This window comes from Neovison vison, chromosome 1 (genome assembly GCF_020171115.1).
Source record: "Neovison vison isolate M4711 chromosome 1, ASM_NN_V1, whole genome shotgun sequence".
NCBI classification, from domain to species: domain Eukaryota; kingdom Metazoa; phylum Chordata; class Mammalia; order Carnivora; family Mustelidae; genus Neogale; species Neogale vison.
In genome coordinates, this window is record NC_058091.1 from 212,575,535 (window position 1) to 212,596,150 (window position 20,616).

The following is a 20,616-nucleotide window of genomic DNA, read 5'->3' on the forward strand; positions in this document are numbered from 1 at the left end:
GTGCCTGTTTCTTCATCTCTCAAGTGAAATAATATTAGTACCTACTTCCGCATTCTGGGAGAAGTGAGTTAATTCCCATCAAGTACATTGATCAGTGCCTGACAGTTAATGCCTAACAGTAATTATTTTTTGTGAAATTTGAAGGCTCTATGACTTAATATGGTTTTAGTCTACTGAAAGTTTGCAATGACTTTTAAAATATATATATAAAAATAACTAATGCCCTATTACCATGTATTATCTTTCTGATCATTTTGGTAGTTTCACAAGATAGGTCTATGTTGTCAGTGCTCATGATACTGAAAACTTCTTCCCAAAATGCCTTTTGTCTTCAGAGCTTCAGACCAAATTTATTTATTCTAGGAAGTGCCTTTTACTGGCAGTGTGAGTTTGGAAAGCTTTAGGTAGGAATCAGGATATGACCCTTGCTTTGTCTATTACTGTTAGAGGTTGGAGCTCTTAACTGTCCAGAGCTATGCTTATGTTGTATGTGACAAAAATTTTTTTAAATGTTATCTTTGATTTTGAGGTATGCTAAGTCAGTGTTTTTGTGACCCATTCAGCTTTGAAAGGTAATGAAATGTTGATCAAGAGCTCCACCACAACAGACCCATTTGTAATAATCCTAGTGGTTTATTTCACAAAGGCAGTTTTTCAGATAAAAATACTGATCGTGACTTCCTGTGACTTTCCCTAAAGGGGTAAAATTAAATTGTGGGAAATGCTTGGAATTTAACTGGTAATTAACTTATAAAGAACCATTTAAAAAAATCATAACTCTCCTAAGCTATTATAACAAAGAACCTTATGAATTCAGAATTCTTTTGTGTATTTATTTTTTATAAAGTGAAACCCAGTGACTGTTGTTCAGTATCTTTAACTTTGTTACTGAACTAAAATGATGTTTTTAGGGACGTCTGGGTGGCGCAGTTGGTTGGACGACTGCCTTCGGCTCAGGGCGTGATCCTGGAGTCCCGGGATCGAGTCCCACATCGGGCTCCCAGCTCCATGGGGAGTCTGCTTCGCTCTCTGACCTTCTCCTCGCTCATGCTCTCTCTCATGGTCTCTCTCTCTCTCAAATAAATAAATAAAATCTTTAAAAAAAAAATAAATAAAATGATGTTTTTAGATAGAGGAGCCTTTGAGCCCCATACTGGCTTTTCAAACTCAGGTCCAGTTTAGATTAACACTGATGCTGCTGCTATTACACTAGTTACTTGGATATGAGTATGGATATTTGTGGCTTGATATTATAGACTTTCATTACAAAATTTGATGGGATATTTGGAAGTCGTTAAGAGAAAATGGGCACGTAGGCTTTTCCTGTTTTTCTGCTTATCAGTAGAATTGAGGCTGTCAAATATTTTGTTTCATCTGTCTTACCTGGAGTTACCTAGTTGTGTATTTACTACTTCTTGAATGCCAGATGCCTTCTTTCTACATTTTTATTTATTTGCAGTGTTACATATAGTCCAATAGCATGATTGGGCTACCATTTTGAAACGAACAAATTACTTTTATTAATACAAAAAGCACACATTAATTTTATCTGCTACTTGATTTGTTTTCCAGAGCTTTCGTGTTAAGGAAGTCAGGATTCTGTTTGGAGAAGTACTGAGTAGACTAGCAGGTGTAGAGTAGAAAGTGTTTGCAAGGGGCCACATGACAGAATGAAAAGATTGCCGTTTGGAAACCCTGGGTCTCTGTGATGCTGGGGAAATGTTCTCCTTCTTTCAACATTAGTTTCCCCAATTATCAGTGGACAGTCTGTGTATCTGGAAAGGTTATAATCTGATACCACACTATGCTGATATATAATGTAGTTCCACCAAATAGTAACTGTGATATTTTGTATTAGAAATTTGTTTCATTTGGGACGCCTGGGTGGCTCATTTGGTTAAGCAGCTGCCTTGGGCTCAGGTCATGATCCCAGCGTGCTGGGATCGAGTCCCACATCGGGCTCCTTGCTCTGCAGGTAGCCTGCTTCTCCCTCTGACTCTGCCTGCCACTCTGCCTGTGCTCGCTCTCACTCTCTCTCTCTCTCTGACAAATAAATAAAATAAATTTTTTTAAAAAAAGAAATTTGTTCCATTTATGTTTAATATTTCAAAGCAGTGCTGAATGGACATTTTGGGATTCTTTGTTTTGAACATATTAATACTAATTAGCCTACTAATTTAAGTAGGCTTATATTAATAGGCTTATAATTTTCTAAGATTACCAGAAAACTTTAAGAATACCAAAAAGAGTACTTGATTTCTGAACATATTACTAGGCTTAAAATTTTATAAGATTACCAGAAGACTTTGAGAACACCAAAAGGAATTTTTCATTTCTGAGTAAACTAATCATTAATAGATTCTTATTTCTTGATTCCTTTGTTTACTATGTTAGAGTTGTAATGACCACTTTCCCCTATTTCCAGACTTGGACATCCTTGTGAGTTTAGCTTTAAAAAAAGGTAGCAAAAAAAAAAAAAAAAAAAAAAGTTAGCAAAGTTACTGAAAAGGATATAGAGTACTGCCAGGGTAGTTTCCGCATTCACAATGAAATATGTCATTTCTAATTTGTTTCAGGAGTATTTGAGCCTTTTGAGACTGTTTATAAAGTGCCCTGACAGACACAAATTGTGTTTTCAAGTTGGTCTCTTTGTGAGGGAAAAGGAAAGGATGCAGTAAGGGATGTGTTCATGGGCTGCACCTTCCCCACAGCTCTTTTATTTTTTCTGGTTCATTGCTGGTTAGGTTTCGATGTTTAGTACATTAGTGTTCCTACGAACCTGTGGCTGTTCCCATGAACAGGTGGCTATATTCTAATGCAAGTTGAACTATAGGCTGCCTGGGGGCCAATATTTGAAACAATATCTATTTTAATGAGACAAAAAATTGTATGCTAAGTCTTCTTTATGTTTAAAAAAAAAATCCAAGTTTTTTTTCAATTTGTTTTTTCAGGTGGCATTTTTCTGAAGTTGTTCATTGACACTTCCCAGCATTTCTGCAGATAAAATAGGTAAGTAGTAGAAATCAGATACCTTCATTATAACAGTTCTTTGGATACATTTTCCAGGGGGGTAGCAAATTACTTCTTGAAAAAGGTACAGTATTTCAAACTTTTAGATCTTGAACGGTAACACTAGTTTGTTTGTTTGTTTTTGTTTAGAAATACCTCTCAGATGATTGATTGTAAAAGACCCTGTAAAGGTTCTGTGACCATTTGTAAGCAAATTTCCAAGCTCTTTATAATGGGCATAGCTGACTCTGAGTTGTCTTTCCTTCTGAGTTCTCTGTGGACCATTTCACCATTTTTACCATCTCTCTGTGAAAGGAGAAGTAAAGATGGCCAATTCAGATTACCCAGTTTTATTACTTGATGACAGCTCAGGTAGAGGAATTGCCTAAATAAAAGTTGAAAAAGTTGACTAATAGGTGATGTGTGATGGAGTCTGTCAATTCTGATTTATAAAGGTTTCTTTTGGAAAATGTTAGTAATAACAAATAGGGTTTGAGTAATCTCCTACAGTATGCATTCAGGAAAATCAATTAAATAATTGTTTTAAAAGACTTTGATCCATCTCTGCTTCTAAAAAGGCAGACAGTATTCAACTCGGTCCCCCAAGGCCCTTGTAATGAACGGCTCAGGCCAACGGAGCCAGTATGTGGTTCGAATGTGGGACCCACTGACATCCTGTCCAGAAGGCTCTGCCATATGCAATGAATTCACAGATTACTTTCACAGATGCCATCTCAACTGTGGAATGGAGATCTTTTTAGCTTATAGATTCTGGGGAAGGCAAAATGCCCTTATATCATGATTTGAACTATTGATTTCTGAAATGTTATTAACTTGTTTTAATAGCTACTATTGCTTGGGTTAGATTAGGAAGCTTGGGTTCTTTTTTTTTTTTTTTTAAATGGGAACTGTAAACACCTGTGAGTTATGAAATAATTTGAGCAAAGTTCCTTTTCATGGGAAAGCCAGGGTTGACCCAAGATGGGTGGGTGTCTTGTGAAGGTTAATCATTGGCACCTTATCAAACTGATAATCTTGAAATATCTGTTCCATTATTTATTTACTGGGAGTAGGTGAAACTGATTTTCTGTTAATAAAGACTATTAATAAAAAATACATATATTTTCCTGTATGTTGAAAATAAGGGATTTATTATTTATTACCTTCTGAACCAGGTGTTCATACATATGTTTAAAATTTGATTAATAATAACACTCTGCCATGCATTGTTCCGGTCCAGACTTTCAGATGCCTGTCAGCCAGGTGACATTGGGGCTGGTAGTGAGGCCTGCTTTCACTCATACAGATCTACAAGGGAAAATATTCTCAGCAGAGACAGATCTGTGCTGGTGAGGAGTGTGTTTATTCCAACTCCCAGGCACTGTCTGTTTGAGTGGAAACAGGTCCAGCTGCCATTTTGTCCATTATGTAAGGAGTCGCCTGTGAACCCCTGAGTTAAGTGGCTCCATATTTCCCATGTATTCCAATGATGATTTAGTCCCCCACTGTGGGTTTGTCACCCTGGATCACTGCCAGGGTGGCCTGTTTAATCCAGCTCTGGGGAGAAGCCAGTTCCATTCTGCCAGTGCCTTTAGGAGCTAAGTCTTGTTCATCCTCGAAATCCCCCTCTCCGAAGATTTAGCCAGATAAAACAGCTCTCTCTCTCTCTCTTTTTAAATTGTGAGTTCATCCCATACAAATGCAATGAAATTTGACCAACTCAGACACTGGAGTGGCCTTTCTGAAATAACAGCATGTGAATTATGAAGAAATCAGACTCCTCATATGATACCACCTTGTCGAAAGGTTGCTCTTGAACAGTCACCACAGTCTGAGGAGAGCCTGCCTCGAGGTGGTTCAAGGCTGAGAGTCCATCTCTGCTGGGCACAGACCTGGCTTGGGATTCCAGATATGGTGCCATTTCACTGTGTGACCTCAGGCATGTTCCTTTACCTGATGGAATGTCCATCTCTTTATGTGGGAATACCCCTTTTCCCTGGAATGCTTTGGAGGATTCAGTGAGGTAAAGATGACATGTGTGTAGCGTTAGAGCAGCCACAAGTACCTTGTGCATGTCTTCCTGACATTGGGGACCTCGGAAGGTGCACTGGGTGTGGGATGGAGGAACTGCTCTGCCAGCTGTCTCTTCTGCCTCCTTGGTAGAGTGGTGGGGTCGTACCTGCTCTGTTAGGGCCTGTCTGCTCTGTGCAAATTGTGAGAAATCTTTGAAAAGCGTGAATTGAGGGTGTGTACTTGGTATTAGGGGGCTTCTATTGGGCAGGCTTTAAAAAAAAAAAATCTGGACAGACTTTCTGGGCTTGAGTCCCAGCTCTACACCTTATAATTAGGTGTATGACCTTGAACAAGTTATTAACACCCTCTCTGGCTCTCACCTGTCTCATGGGATTGCTGGGAGATTAAATGATGTATTGTGTGTAGAGTGAGCCATATGGAACTAACACCTAGTGAATCTCAATAAATATGCTCATAAATTCACCAGGACACAGGAAGGGAGGCAGGGAATCTGACTTGAAAAAATGTCCATGGTTTTAAAATCTCTTTTGAGTTTGAACTTTGCCTTATTGAGCCGCCTTTTTTGGGGTGGGGTGGGGAGGGACTCCATTCAAGTTAAGTTATTTAGATCAGCAAGGATCACCTTTTTCTTGAATAAGTTGAGAGTGACCTTATCCTCCAATGTGGGACTCCCTCATCAGAAGGGTTGAAGCATTGGGAGTTTTAGTCTTCTTTGGTTTTCACGAGTAAATGAATCTTTCCCCTCAGTTCTAAATTTTCAATGAAATTGTCTCAGAAATGCATAAAAGTTTTCCAATAACTGAATTAACTAACAGTTCTAAATTTTTTCTTTTTTTTTTTTTTTTTAAAGATTTTATTTATTTGACAGAGAGATCCCAAGTAGGCAGAGAGAGTGGGGCGGGGCGGGGGGGCGGGGTGGGAAGCAGGCTCCCTGCTGAGCAGAGAACCTGATTCCCGGCTCCATCCCAGGACCCTGAGATCATTACCTGGGCTGAAGACAGAGGCTTAACCACTGAGCCACGCAGGCACCCCAAATAAATAAAATCTTAAAAAAAAAAAAAATAGAAAAAGACAACACATGATTACTAAGTGGATTTTGCCTTTAAAATGAAAAGCTGGGTTAACATTTGAGTATTCATAAAGGTAACTCATTGTGTCACAAAGTAAAAAATAAAAACGGAGACAACTTGGGCATCTAGATCTATTTTTTCAGCTTTTTATATGGTTTAATCAGATCAGGTATTTCTGATGAAAACTTAGTGCCTGAATTGAGATACACATTACTGCAAAGGACATAGAAGATTTTTGAAGTGTTAGTGTTAGGAAAAAAGGATGTAAAATATTTTTAATACTTTTTACACTGATTATATGTTGAAATGATAATATTTGGGATATATAGATTTAAATATATTATTAAAATTAATTTCTTCTTTTTAAATGTTTTTACTAAAATTTTTAAATGCCATACCTGCTCACATAATATTTCCATTGGGCATCGATGCTCTAGAAGATCCTTGAAAAAATGGGGTGATCTCTAATTTATTAAGTAAAATACAGTTTTTTCCAATAGATTGTGAAGGTTATGAAAGTGAGGGTTTTTTTCTCCTTTTTAAAAAGTTTTTGTTCACAGTCTACAGTTTAGAGGACTATTTTTAAATATTCAAAATAGGAAAGAAAAAGAAAAGACACATAGCTGCTTTGTTATCGGGACCTTATGTCTTAGAGACCAAGGCTCCATTTTGATGTCTTTGCAGTATACCTTTCTGCTCCACTTCCTTCTGGAATGTGCCAAGGGAGACATTCACCACTACCCCCCCCAGGATATGAACCCAAACACAACTTTCCAGCTAGATGTTCTGCTTCTTTGATGATTGTTAATTTTGACATTTGATGCAGGTATGATGTTCCTAGGGTCACATTTTGACATGCCCCAGCAGATAAGTTTAGGAACTGTCATCCAGAAGAAAATGACCTTTAACCACCTAGAGAATTAGCACTCTTCTTCTTACTTTGGTACCAGAAATATAGAGATGTATTCTCAAGGGATGTGTATGTATAAAACACGAGAAGAGAATCCATTTGGAATCATCCGTGTGTTTGTTTCTCATTCATGCCCTGGGTGACACTGAAGTATATCAGTATATTCTGAGGGAGGGGGAAGAGTATTTGACCGGGAATCCTGCTGGTCTGGGTTTGAATCCTGGTTGGTTCACAGGGGGATGGTGGTGAGCTTTCCTAACCTCTGATGCTCTTCCTGTGTAATTGGTGCCAGCAAACACCAGTCACTCTCCTTGTCAACATTCTTCTGTTGTGTGTACTTGATCTGTGACTACATGCCTTTGTGTGATAAACATGGTAAATGCATTGCCATCCTCAGACTTTCCCAGGCTGAGTAAATGAATGAGAGAGTTTACTTTCCAGTATCATTGTATTCAGGAATTAAACAGGATTGAGATGTCTGTATTAAATACAAGGCTTTATCACATTTCATGAAGAATCTGTAGCCCCCCCCAAAGTGGCTTTTCCTTGGACAGAGTTTATTATGACATTGAGGTTTTTAAGTTCCAGGAACAAGAGTATAGGATTTATTTCCACCAGAGCTTGGAAGTAGCTAATAGGAGAGGGTGTAATAGCCTTCTTCCTTTACTGGGGATAAATTAAATCAAATATATGATGTCTGGATAGGAACACGATAAAGTAAAAATAAGATTGTGGTTTTCAAGATTTTAAAAAAAGCAAATCAAAGGAATTGGATATGTTAAAGACTTAAAGTGAAAGCAGTTCTTTTTCCACTTTTGTTGCTTGTATGTTGACGGCTTGCCTTTTTTCTGATAAGTTTGGCTGGACTGTGCAGTTTGACAGGAAAGTCCTAAGGATTCTTCTCAGCAGGGACAGAATGAGAAGTTGCTTCTCTTGGTGGACTCTGAACTTCTGAGAGCTGGTCTGAGTCTTCTATTATACCCTCAGGGCCCAGGACACTGTCTAGTGTGTAGTAGATGCTCAGTGAATATCGGTTGAATGGATGGAAGATAAATGTCTGTGCTTAGACTATAGAGCTAGTTTTATAACATCCTCTGACAAGAACTTGACTTCGGGCATGCTGTGGGATACACAGCATGGTGTCTTGAATGTTATATGCTCACTAAATATTGGCCAATTGGAGGAGTGAATGTAGGCTTAAGTTTGACTTCCAGTTTATAAGGGAGTTTGGGAATACAACCCATTTTTAATTTGGGAATCCACCAAGGTTCTTTTAAGTAGAGAAGTGAAGTTAGATATTAAAAAGGCATCATGGCTAATGGGTTGGCCAGAGGCTAGGAAATCAGTAGGAAGGTGCCGCTGGCAAGAAAGGTTCATGAAGGTGGGGAGGGAGGCTTCGGGCGGTCAGGTGGGCAGGGTTGCAGCTAACAGAATGAAGCACAGTCCTAGGGATGGGTGCCTGTGGGGTTAGCTTTGGAGAGGAGCTGGGGCAGCCCTCTGGGTAGTATTGCCAAAAATAAGCTTCAGCTATAAGGAATGGATAGATGTTAAGAGAATTCTCATGTGCTGGCCTGAGTTCTTTGGAGAAGTAGAAATAGTCATCTTTGTCGGGGAGGATAGGTGGAGCTGGGGGTTCTTATGCTTCCCCGTGTGGAAGGGAGCTTTTCTCAGTGCTGATATGGCGAAAACATCCATCTCCCTGTGAAATCTGGGCCTCTTTAAAGGAGTATTTGATGGAGAATTCAGGCCCCTCATCTGAGGGAGTAAGTCCACAAGGATGTTCTGGATCTCACATCAGCAAACATAGAGTTTTGCTCTGATCAAATGCTCAAGTCTGTGGAAAAGGCTATCTGTAGCTCCTCCGTCAGGTAGATGCGGTTCCTGTTGGTGCTTCTCTTGTTGTTTCATCTACACAAAGAAATGCCATGATCCTGACATGGAAAGCGCTTTGATCTTCATGATCCACTTTATAAGCTGCTCCTCAAAAGGAAGGGGATGACCTTTCCTCATCTGAGTGAATATACTTGGGGATGTCATAGAGGGATTTCTCTTGCTGTCTCTAAAACATATGTGTGCTTGTACATGAAGCTTGTTAATGTAGGTAAGTCATAGCTGTATAGATTTTTCATCATTTCTCAGGTCACACCACAGCAGTCCCTGCTTATCACTAAAGAAGGCAGTAGGAGAGCTCTTAAGCCCCGAGATCCTGCCCCCATAAACACTCTATTTGCTCTTTGAGATTTCATCATGACTTTCTGACCCAAACCAGATTCTTTTCAATGAAATAATGATTTAATCTACATTCCGTTTGGGGTTAATTCAAGAGCCAAAATTAAGTTTTTGTAATCTTTTCCCTTTCTTGTGTTCTCATACCAGTAGGAACCACTCTTCATACGGTGGTCCTGTCCTTCAAGACGCGAGCATCCCCTGTGCCACGGGCTAGCCACTCACCACGTCTCATAGGGTTAGGTGCCAGGCAGCCTGTAAAGATGGGATTGGCCCCCAGTCTCTGCACCTCATGTTACCAGCCCAGAACAGCCTGTGAAAAAGTCTTAAGAGCTAATTGGCAAGCTCAGATGGACTTAGAAATGTACCTGATTTTGATCCAAATTATTCTATATACGCAGCCAAGTTGTTTTAGGAAATGGGCTCTTCCTGTCATTAACTCACAGCTTAGGTCATCTCTTTCATGTAATGAAGGCAAATATGACTGAGAATTCACTTTAGAAATCTAGTGTGACTAATCTGAAAGAGCTGGTTCCTGTCTTGTTGCCTCATCGACATGTTTCTCTCTTCCTGCTTCATCCTCACACTGCATCCCTGATTCAATTCAAGTTTTATCCATTTTTCTGCTCAAGTTCATGGGCTGGCTATGGCCTGCAAAGTCACAGCCAGCCTGGCATGGTGGTCATCTGCTTTCACGGACCTCTCCTTGTTATTCAAGCTCAGGTAGCCAACTTACACCCCATGACGGGTACATTGAAGTCTTTACTTTGGGAAAACTGTCAGGCATTTCGGTGTAAAGTGGTTGTAGAAAAGGTCCCTTGGGCAAACACCCAGGAGTTGTGTTTTTCTCCAGCTGCTGTTACACATGTGTATTTCTATTACCTACATACCTCAAAGCAGAGGTTGTTCTTGACAGCCACTCAGTCTTCCCTAGTGTCTGGGACACTGGTATACTTGTGAAGTTGGGCAGCAAGCCTTATGTGCTGTCATTGCTGGACTAGAATTGCCAGAAGATGTTTATTTGTGTTTTCTACAGATTATCAAAATAATCCAGGTTCATACAGAAAAGTATACGTATGCAGGAGAAAAAAAAAATCCATTTCCTTAGAGGTCACTGCTTCCACTCTGGTGGCCCAACTCCAAAGAGTGTCTCTTCTTGTATGTATGTTGTTTTTTTTGCCATAATTGAGTTCTTACTCTCTATACAGCTTTACAGTCAGTTACTTTTTTGTTTTGTATGATACCGTATTCATTAACAAGAAACTTCTTGTTAAAGTTATTTCAGTGGTTGCAAATTGGTTCCTGTCTTGTTGCCTTATCAATATGTTTCTCTCTTCCTGTTTCATCCTCAAACTGAATCCCTGATTAAGTTGAAATTCTATCCATTTTTCTGCTCATGTTCATGGCCCGAGAAACATGTTGATGAGGCAACAAGATAGGAATCAATTTGCAGCCACTGAAGTAACTTTAACAAGAAGCTTCTTGTTAATGAATACAGATGGTATCATATGAAACAAAAAAGTAACTGACTGTAAAGTTGTATGCAGAGTAAGAACTCAATTATGTTCATACCACAGTATCTGTGGTACATACTTATATCATTTTGACCTTCTGTTTTTAGCATTTGAGTTTTCTGATTTTTTAAAATCATTGAATATAAACTTCTACTGTCCTTCTATAGATACTTGTTCAGTTTTAAAAATAGCTCCAGGAACATTGGGCTCTATCTGGCAGTAAGAGAGAGTGATTGTTTTAGCACACTGTCGGAATTCCTATCGAATCTTTGCTGGTTTGGGAAGTAAGAATGGCACCTCACTTGAATTTTTGCTCTTTTTATTATTAATGAAATTCACTGATTTCATTAACAGAATAGCCATTTTCTTTTTTATGATGATGTCTTTTTTTTTTTTTTTTCCAAGATTTTATTCATTCACCTGACAGACAGAGACCACAAGTAGGCAGACAGGCCGGCAGAGAGAGAGGAGGAAGCAGGCTCCCCGCTGAGCAGAGAGCCCGATGCGGGGCTCGATCCCAGGACCCTGGGATCATGACCTGAGCTGAAGGCAGAGGCTTTAACCCACTGAGTCACCCAGGCGCCCCTTTTTTTTAGGTGAAATTGTCATTTCTGACTGTTGGGATGTATATGATTTTGACCCGTGTTCTAGAAAGTTTTTATTAAGATGCATTAACTTCGCACCTACTGTCATCTCAGTAATAGTTCATTGTATACAGAATTGTCCTTTATGGGAGATGAAATTGGGTGTGGCAGTGTCAAAGAAAACATACTTGGAAGTTCTAAAGTGACTTCTCAATTGGCACTGTCAGCATCTGGAAATTCAGCTGTACCCATGGAGCACCAGACCTGGTGGGCACACCAGCCATCACCCTGCCTCCTGCCTTTCTCCTTCCCCTCTGCCTAGTCAGGGCACATGGTCTAGCTCACGTTCATGGAATAATAACAATTAACACCACATGCTGGCTCCTAATAAAGTGTTCACAGACCCCATGAACTGATTTATACCTGCTTCTCTCTGGTGTTTCTTCTCAGACTGCTTAGCTGACTTTCCTTGCTTCTTTCTTACTATTTTTCCCAGGGACTCCTCTAGCCCCTTTCTTCTGTCTTTCCCCTTCATTCTCCAAATTATCTGGCACCCCGTGACTTCAGCTGCCACTCATGGGCCAGACCTCCCCCCAGTCGAACCTCTCCTCAGGCTGCAGGCCCAGGGTCTTTCCCTGGAGTCCCACTGGCACTTAGAATGCATCATGCCCCCAAATAAACCTATTCCTTCACTCCCCCTGGTTCTGTGGCCTGAATTCTCTCTCCCAGTAAAAAGGCCTCCAGTCCATCTACCAAGCCAGATACCTAGGCAGCATCTTGAGCCCCCTCTTTACCTCACTGCCCACATCCCACGAGTTACATGACGACCTTTCAGTTCTGCCTTTTTCATAACACTCCATCTGCATTCCTCTTCTTCTGCCCTGGTCCAGGCTACACTCCTGGAAGAAAGGAATGTGTGTTTTCCCAATTAGATGTAGTCTAAAAACAAAACAAAACAAAACAAAAACAGGTTTTCTAAAATTGGTATTTTACAGAGTATAGTATTTTAATGGAATATTTATGAATTTTTTTTGTGTGACGTGAATCCTCATCCATGAATTTACCTTTTCTAGAAACTTGAATTTGGTACCTACTTGCTTATTTTAAAGCAAAGCTTGCCTCAAATAATGTCTAATACATATTAGTCAAACAAGAGCCCCTGGACATTACTTTCTAGCGAAAGGGCTTTTGATTTGAGGGATTGACATTTTTTCTTTGGTTCTTAATTATTTCCATATTGCAATATGTATTTTTTTTTGTAATATTGGGATTATCTTTTATTAGCTAGCTTTTCAACTTCACCTCCCTGGGAACTCAGGCAAGAAACAAATATTTTCATAAGATTCTTTGGGGGAGTAAAATTAATATTTTTGAGAATGAAATGTGGTGAGTTGTCTCCTAAGGATTGAAAGACTTTATTAAGATAGCAAAATATCCTTCCCCAGGGGTACGTTTTTTCAGGGCTTATTGGAAATATGGTGCTGGGAAGAATGAAAGGAAATTTAATGCCATGGAAGTTGAAACAGCCACTGAAATCCAGCCTGTTTTTAGAACACATATAACACACTAATTCCCAGATTTGAGACAGCTCTGTTCGCTTCCTGAGGCTATTGGGTTCATTATGACTCTGACACGGAAAGGTTCTTCAGCACGAAGATGCCACGATAGTGTTCTATTTACTGTGAAGATTTACTCCGCTTGAATCCGGGGTGTCCCTGTACGTCTGCCTTCCCATATTGGTTATCAAATTGCTTCTGTGTTGGGACTTTCCTTAGACTGGCTTTGTCCTGACCAGATCCTATGACTGGGATTCAAGCACAAGTAGGTTGTTGGGAGGTAATCCTGGAAAACATTAGTAAGGGAATAGGTTTGTGAACTAGTGAGGAGATGACAAACAACAAAGGGATGATTTTGAATAAGTTGGGCTGTGGGCACCTGGGCCTGAGTTCCTGGTGAATTCTAGAGGGCATCCTTCAGAACCAGCCCATCGGAGGGCCCAGCAAGGGGGGAGAGGCTGCCTCCACCTCACTTCTATCATTGGCTGGTGGCTGCCCTTGAGGCCAACACGTAAGGCCTGCTCTCTGCATGGGCGGTGGTCCCGGGTGCTTGCTGTCAGCACGTACCCTGGGGAGATGAGGAGTATGCACAGCCACCACTGTACCTGCAGAACGCACTGCTTTAGCATTTTTAACAGTGATAGACGAGTTCCCTCGGAGACATCGCAGGTGGACTGAAACAAAGCACATGCAGCGATTGCTAGTAGAGTGTGAATTATATCCGTGTCTGACAGATACTGTAGTGAATTTAAAATACTGAGAATTTGATATACCATTAATCCTGAAACAGGGAAGGGAAGGAGTCTAGATGTTAATCCTAGAATGATACCTCGTGCCTCAGTAAAAAACGCTGATAAGGCTTCGCAGTAACAGATGGAACTACTGGGTTGTCAGGGCTTCTTACAGGGCGGAGGTTTCCTCATTGCTAATCCGCCTGTAGAATTATAACTAGGCCCACGAGGAAATTATGTATTTTTTCCATGCACTCAGATCGGGAAGAAAACACAAATCTGACGGAAATCTGTGGCCAGCCAAGTCTGAACAGAGCCATCTACATTACTTTGGGAAATTCCTGGGGAAGGAAAGAAGGGGAATCCAAGCTATTAGTGCACCTTAAAAACAACACTTCTCTGTTATTTTTTTGATTCCTCTTTGTTACACAACAGTCTTGAGGACACATCCTAAAATGGCAAATACCTTCTAATATCCTGCTGGCTCTTCTATGACTGTCATATAGGGGATGAGTAGATACGATCTTGGAGCTGTCTGATATCTAATCATTCAGACCTGTTGTGTGACAGTGGAGCAGCAAAGAGGAGGACGGTGTCCCTGTCCTCAGTGAGTTCCTGCTCCAGCCATGAGAGGATGAGCAGAGAAGTCACTGCTTCTACGATAAATGAATAATATTGGGGACAGAGGACAGAACAATTAATTCTGACTTTTGTGGAGGGCATTCCAGAAGCTGTGACATTTGAGTTGGGCCATAAAAATAACGAGGTTTCACTAAGGCATGAAGGAAGGGATTGGCTTCCAGGTGGGGACGAGTGTGATTGGAGGCCAGGGGCCTGGAAGTGCCAAGTATGGCCAGGGCGCGGTGAGTGGTGGTGTGGTACACGATGTCGTGAGACTGGACCTGCAGGCAGGAGAAGGCAGCTTGTCCAAGTCCTGGGGGCCTTGCCGCTGCCTCCACTCTCCCTCCCATACCATCAGAACACAGAAGGCATTTACAGCCGAACCTCTTATGTCCCCTTCAGTTTCCCTAGCAAACATCCTGCCATCATAGAAATAACATACGGTGATGAACGGAGCTGGTAAAACCTGTATGGGGCTCAGAGTTCCACAGATGCAGCCTTCTGAACGTGAAACGAAGATGTCATGCTTGGTGGCTGATCTGTGATCCTGAATGGCATGCCTGTGCATGCCTTGTCGATGGGGAAATGTACCTGCTTCACACCGGTGGTCAGAATCAGATCTATCCTTGTCCTCTCTGGGCCATGTATTTTCTCTCACTCCAGCAAACCCAAGTGTTCTGTATTTCTGAAAATACCTCCCTATATGTAATAGAATATAGAATTGTTAGTGCTTATCTTTTCCTAACTTCCCCCCTTCTCTGCTCTCGCTATCTCATTGCATTAGTGTGCTGGTGCTTTAGGCTGTGCTCCAGGGGCCTGTCTGCTCTTAGAATCCCTCAGTGCATGGACTGAGTAAGGGAACAGAGTCGTAAGTTGGCTGCAGGTTTTCTCCCATATCCCATGGAGCAGCTGAACCCTGTGGTTGTCATTTTTGTCCTTTGTTTCTAATGCAGTAGCTACGTTGGTGGAGAGAAAGCATTCAGTGTGGTGTGTCCACATCCTGGGGCCGTTTCTCAGGGTGAATTAGGAGCAGAAGCTGAAACGGACTCCCAGATGCATCTCTAGGAACCCTGAGGAAGTTGGTCCATTACCCTCTTGCCAGATCCTTGCACTGACCTCTTGCTGTTAAAATTTAAGCTTGCATGTCATCCATCCACTCTCAGAAAGGCTCTCCAAGGGGCTGTGCTGTCTGTGGAGCTCCTTTGGCCAGTCACCTTGTTTATTTCTTAGACTGACCAGTGTGCTCAGGATTCTGTCTCCCTTAGGAATTCTGCCTTCCTCTATCATCACACATGGAGTGTTTTTTTCCCATGGAATTCCCCTCATTTGTCTGTAGATTCACTTTTATCCCATCCTTTGAAACTACCTTCAGGCTTCCAGGCGATGTTTCCCTGATGATTTCACAGCAGAAGACAAAGACTTACAAGCTTCTGATGCCAAAGAAAGAAAATCCTGAGCTGTCTTGAGTCCGATTTAGTAAATTGGCCCCTGACAGCTGTGTGTCTTTGGGTGAATCACTGTCCTTTAGTGAATGAATATAAGAATGATCAGTTCTAAGAAACTTCTCACAGCCAGATGTGTGGATTCTTCTCTCTACCCCTTGTCATTCACTCTCCCTGATACAAGAGAAAATACAAAAGTAAATAGGATATTTTTTCAGTTTTGTATTTAGCACTTTGTAATCCAGCATTGCCATGTGCCTTCCCTGTGCACTGTATTCTGTGTGCAGGGACTGTGCCAGGGGTTTGGTTCTTGAATTTGCGGACAACGCCCTTTCTCCTGGTCTCACAAGTGCATGCATCTCAACGGTCCTAGATTGTGATTTGACTTGGCCCGCCCGTGTGAGTCTTCAGTCACCACTGGAACAGTTGTGGTCTCATGGCCAGAGCACTGGGGACCATTTTCCCCTGTATCATTGCTATTGAAACTGCCAATGGAGAACCTGGTTTTGAGGATGGATGAGCTTTTTCTTTCTGATTGAGCAGAAAATGATACAGGAGGGTACAGATTTATGGGAGGGTATAGGTTGGTGACCAATAGGCAGGTAAGAAGTAGAATAGTTCTTCATCACCTTCTGTGGCTTTCAGTTTTATAACCCACCTCAGGACTCACAGTCATGGTGCCCCTTCCATGTGTTAGGAGGTGTTCTGGAAACATATGTGATATTTCTGGGATGTTTCTTAGGTCATCAAGAACAAAGCAGGCAAAACCAGAACTATTCCCAAAATTCAGGATTCGTGACCATGGTTTCTTTGGCTTCTAGGAGGTCATTTGTTCATTGTTAAGCAGGATTTATTTTTATTGTGGGACTTTTCAGAGACTTTAACATGGTAACCTATACTGCAGCTTTTCAAGGGTGGTCTGTAGGATTCCACCTGTGACCACTGTCCACAAGTCATGTCACTCTGACACCCTTGGAGGATGCTGACATGTGGTAGATTTGAAACTGTCCCAAATCCTTTTTTTGCTCTTCTCGCGCATAACTGCGGCCTTCTTTCCCTCCCCCTTGAAGCTGGACTGGCCTTACTTAACTCGGAGTGATAGATGCAGCATAAGCATTGTGTGAGTTCCAGAGCCTAGACCTCAGGAGGTCTGGCAGCTTCTGCCTTTGCCCTGTTGGGACTCTGCCTTGAGACTTGCATGGAAGGAAGCCAGTTGGGCCTGCAGGAGGATGAGAGGCCCATGGCGGAGAGCTGCGGTGCTGCCAGGGGCAGCCTTAACAGCCGTGTGTGTGAATGAAGTCTCAGTGGGCCCTCTAGCGTGGCTGACCCAGCTGAGAGCAGCGCGTCCCTGAGTCGGGGCAAAACCAGCAGAGGAACTGCCTGACGGCGCATGGAATCATGGGAAATAAGAGGTCGTTGTTCTAAGCCACTACATTTTGAGGAGCTTTGTCACACAGCAATAGTTAACAGGGATACCGACTTAACAGTAACCACCCAATTAAAAACTGAAACAAGACCAAAAAAATGTGGTGGTTTATCTCATCAGATGCTTTCTGTGAGGTTTTTCTGGCTTAAAATGAAATTTCAGAACAGGGATTTTGTAGAAACCTGAGTCAAGTGAGTAGTCACCAAGAAGAAATGTATTTGGCGTAGGATTAACACCACCAGAAAGTGGTACCCGGTCCCAGTGTGAGCGACCCTGCGCAGCTGGTTCCTCAGGAAGAAGGTGAGAGAGGATGATGGGGAGGTCATAGCCATCCCACATGCTATTGGCGACATTCTCCTGAGGCCTGTCTGATGGCTATCTCTGAGGTGACCAGGGTCACTTGGGGCTCATTCTTTCAGCCTCATAATTAGATCCAAGCAGACACAGCTTTGGATGCAGCCCATCTGCTCCCCTCGATGGCCAGCTGTGGGGATGGGAGACCTTGCCAGTGTTCCAGCCATCCAGCAGGTGTAATCTCCCAGGAGCAGATCTGATTAGCAGATGTCGAAGGCCCCAGTAGATGAAGAAACTAAGAGGCCTGGGGCAGTGTCCCTGGCTGAGGCCTGATTGCTGAGTGCCCTGGGGTGGGCAGGGGGTGGACTGCAGCCCTGCATCCTGGGCTGTCACTTCCACCATCTCTTTAATGCCCTGGGGCCAGGCCGGGCTGTTCACATGGAAGCCGGGACTTCAGGCTCACAGTGGCAGCCAGGACTACCAGGCCCAGCCAGGCAGGGCCACATCAGTAGCTACGCCCCAGGCCTTGACAGGCTTGCAGGGGAGGATTGTTGCCACCAGGCTATGGCCACACTGGCCGCAGTGAGTTGGGGAGAAGCAGAAGGTTCTGGGAATCATGGGAGTTGGAGCTGGAAAAGACCCACTTGGTCTTGAAGCCTCTTCCTCCGTCATGGCCTAATCATTCCCCCTGGGATACTCCGGAGCGGTTTGTAAAATCTGTTTCCGAATGACTCAGGCTGGGAGTCTTCCAGCCATTCCCTTGGGAGATGGAGCGGCTTTTTCTGTGGAGCAAGTATTTTCTCCCTATTGGTTGGGATCTTTTGTTCGTTGGCTCCAACCCCATCGCTTCTGGCTGGTCTCCCTCAGACCACCCTGAGCAAGTCTCCCTCTACCTCTTGCCTTCCCACAGTTAAATCTATGTCATGCTTCCGCTGAGCAACCGCTGCTGCTGAACTGAGGAGGAGGGGCCTGCTTCCCGGTCTTGGCGCCTTCCAAGTGATGACTTTCTCCAGCTGCTTCAGCGTTCCCATTCCCCTACTCTGAATTTCTCTCTAATTTTTTCCTCCCTGTAACATTTCATATGTGTGGAGACCATGTGGTACTTCATAAGCCCTGTAAGGGTGTATATTTCAGCATGAGAGTGGCCTATTCATTGAACATTTTTCCAAACATTCTTCTGAATCTTTGCTAGATGGAACTGACCTTGGCTTATATGTCATGGACTAAAGGGTGGTACCAAATGTAAGTGGAACATGGCTCCTCCAGAAGCCAGGAATAATGACAACGTGCATCGTACGTACTGTCAGCACAGCCACGCGAGCACTGTGGTCCTACGGCGTTTCTTTTGGGGAGTGGCTGTAAGTCAGCGTACAGTCTAGTCAAAGACAGTAAGAGTCTGTGTATCTGCACAGACCACAGCCATGTTAGGAACATTTAGTAAGCAAGGGATCGTGGTTTTGTGGGTCTCTGACTTTGTTGTTACTGACAGAGCTAGGAGATGAAAAGCCGGAGCTCACCAGGGAGACTCAAGTTCAGGCCACGTGGTGTTTAGAGGCTCTGAGATCCAAACTGGAAGCGTGGTTTGGATCCAAGCTTTCACTGAGTGTCTTCCACAGAGGTTGGCTGTTGCTACAGTTCCTAGAGGCGTTTTAGGGGCTGCTGGAGGTGATGGTGGTCATGGGGGCAAGGTGGCCCTGGTCGACTCCTGTTTTATAATCAGCCCCAGCTCTGCTTCTAGCTGGTTCATGAACGCATCTAGGGTTGCCTGTCAGATTCTGTTTGATAAACAGCGTTCCATGCTCAAAAAGAAAGTTTGCAAACCACAGGTTCAGAGGACTGACTTCTAGTAAAAACAAACACAGAGAGAAGCCTCTTTAGCTAAGCAACTAACGATTACATTTCTGGGATCCACATAGATCAATCCACAGACATTTGGAAGCAGCAAAAAGCAAAGAACTAAACAAATAGACATTTCTGTGTAACTACTGTGTCATCAGGAAACTCTTTGTCAGTATAAACAGAACGTGTAGACTGTGACCTCAAAGTGGCAAGGGGAACAAGAGGCCAGTTATGGTCATATGTGTAGGTGACTGCACATATGACCATACTGTGTCATTCTTAAGTAAGTAAGGACCAGTGGGCCCTGGAGTTGAGGTTAGTAAGAACCACATGATAAAAGCAACTGGACACTGTTCCTCAAGATGAATCATCCATGCTAGGAAATGTATATTCTTTTATCCCCATTTTACACATGGGGAAACTGAGGCTCAGAAACTAATTTGCCCAAGGTCACATAGCTGATAAAGTGATAGTGCTGAGGAGGGGTCCCTTGGGCTAGAGTTTATGTCCTTAAATGTTTCACTATATTGCCTTTGTTCTATTAATCCCTTTTAAAATTTTTATCTTTTGTGTGTGCATGTGTATGCATGTATGCATATTTTTTCTTCCTAATGGGTTTGGTGAATGGAGTATGCAAGGATACCTGGTTTGAGAAAATGTCTTTTTTTTTTTTAATCATAATTACAACTTTATGGTCATTTCAGTCAAAGTTCACTCCATATAAAATTGAAATTTAGTGTTACATGTAAACAATCCTCATTGATGGAAAAAAGAATGGAGAGGAAAGGAGCCAGTAGTCTAACCCTAACAGTGTGTACTAATACTGAGCAGGCATGTGCAGCTCTAGAAGTATGTTTGTGCCTGGATTTAGTGGCTCACAGACTCATGCAAAGTTTTATTGGTGCAGTAGAGATCAGAACTATTGAAGCCCATTGCTAAGACAGATGGGAATAATGTTTCACAGGTTTTAAGGTTTTAAGTGCAGGTGGCTTCTCTCAGATTCCTTAGTTTCTCCGGTTCATCCTCTGTATCATGGCCTTCACAAACTCTGGGTAAGGAGAGGTCTCTTTCCAGGTGTCTGCTCTTGCCTTAGTTCTTGGCCTTCCAAAAACACACAAACTATTCCTTACTCTGGGCCAATAACCAGATTGTTCAAGCAAGTGTGTTGGGTTCTGCTGAAACTTCTCTTTGGTCCGTTGACTCTGGAGCAAAGTAGGTCCCCTAAAGAGTGAATATAACAAGCATTTAGTTTTGTTTTTATAGGTGCATTTGGAAAAGCTAGAACTGTTGGCAAGACCATTTCACAGCACATCCAGGTGGCTTGAATGGTCTGCCTCCACGCATCACAGTTTTAAACAAG

General features: G+C 42.4%; 1 protein-coding gene across 1 annotated transcript in view; it reads left to right on the forward strand.

The window, feature by feature from the left end:
* LHFPL2 (LHFPL tetraspan subfamily member 2) overlaps positions 1-20,616 on the forward strand; it is a 156,708-nt gene that overhangs the window by 73,716 nt on the left and 62,376 nt on the right. Inside the window, exon 3 of the mRNA XM_044266555.1 lies at positions 2,952-3,009. The gene's annotated coding sequence lies outside the window, so the exon portion shown is untranslated. The remainder of the gene's footprint in view (positions 1-2,951; positions 3,010-20,616) is intronic.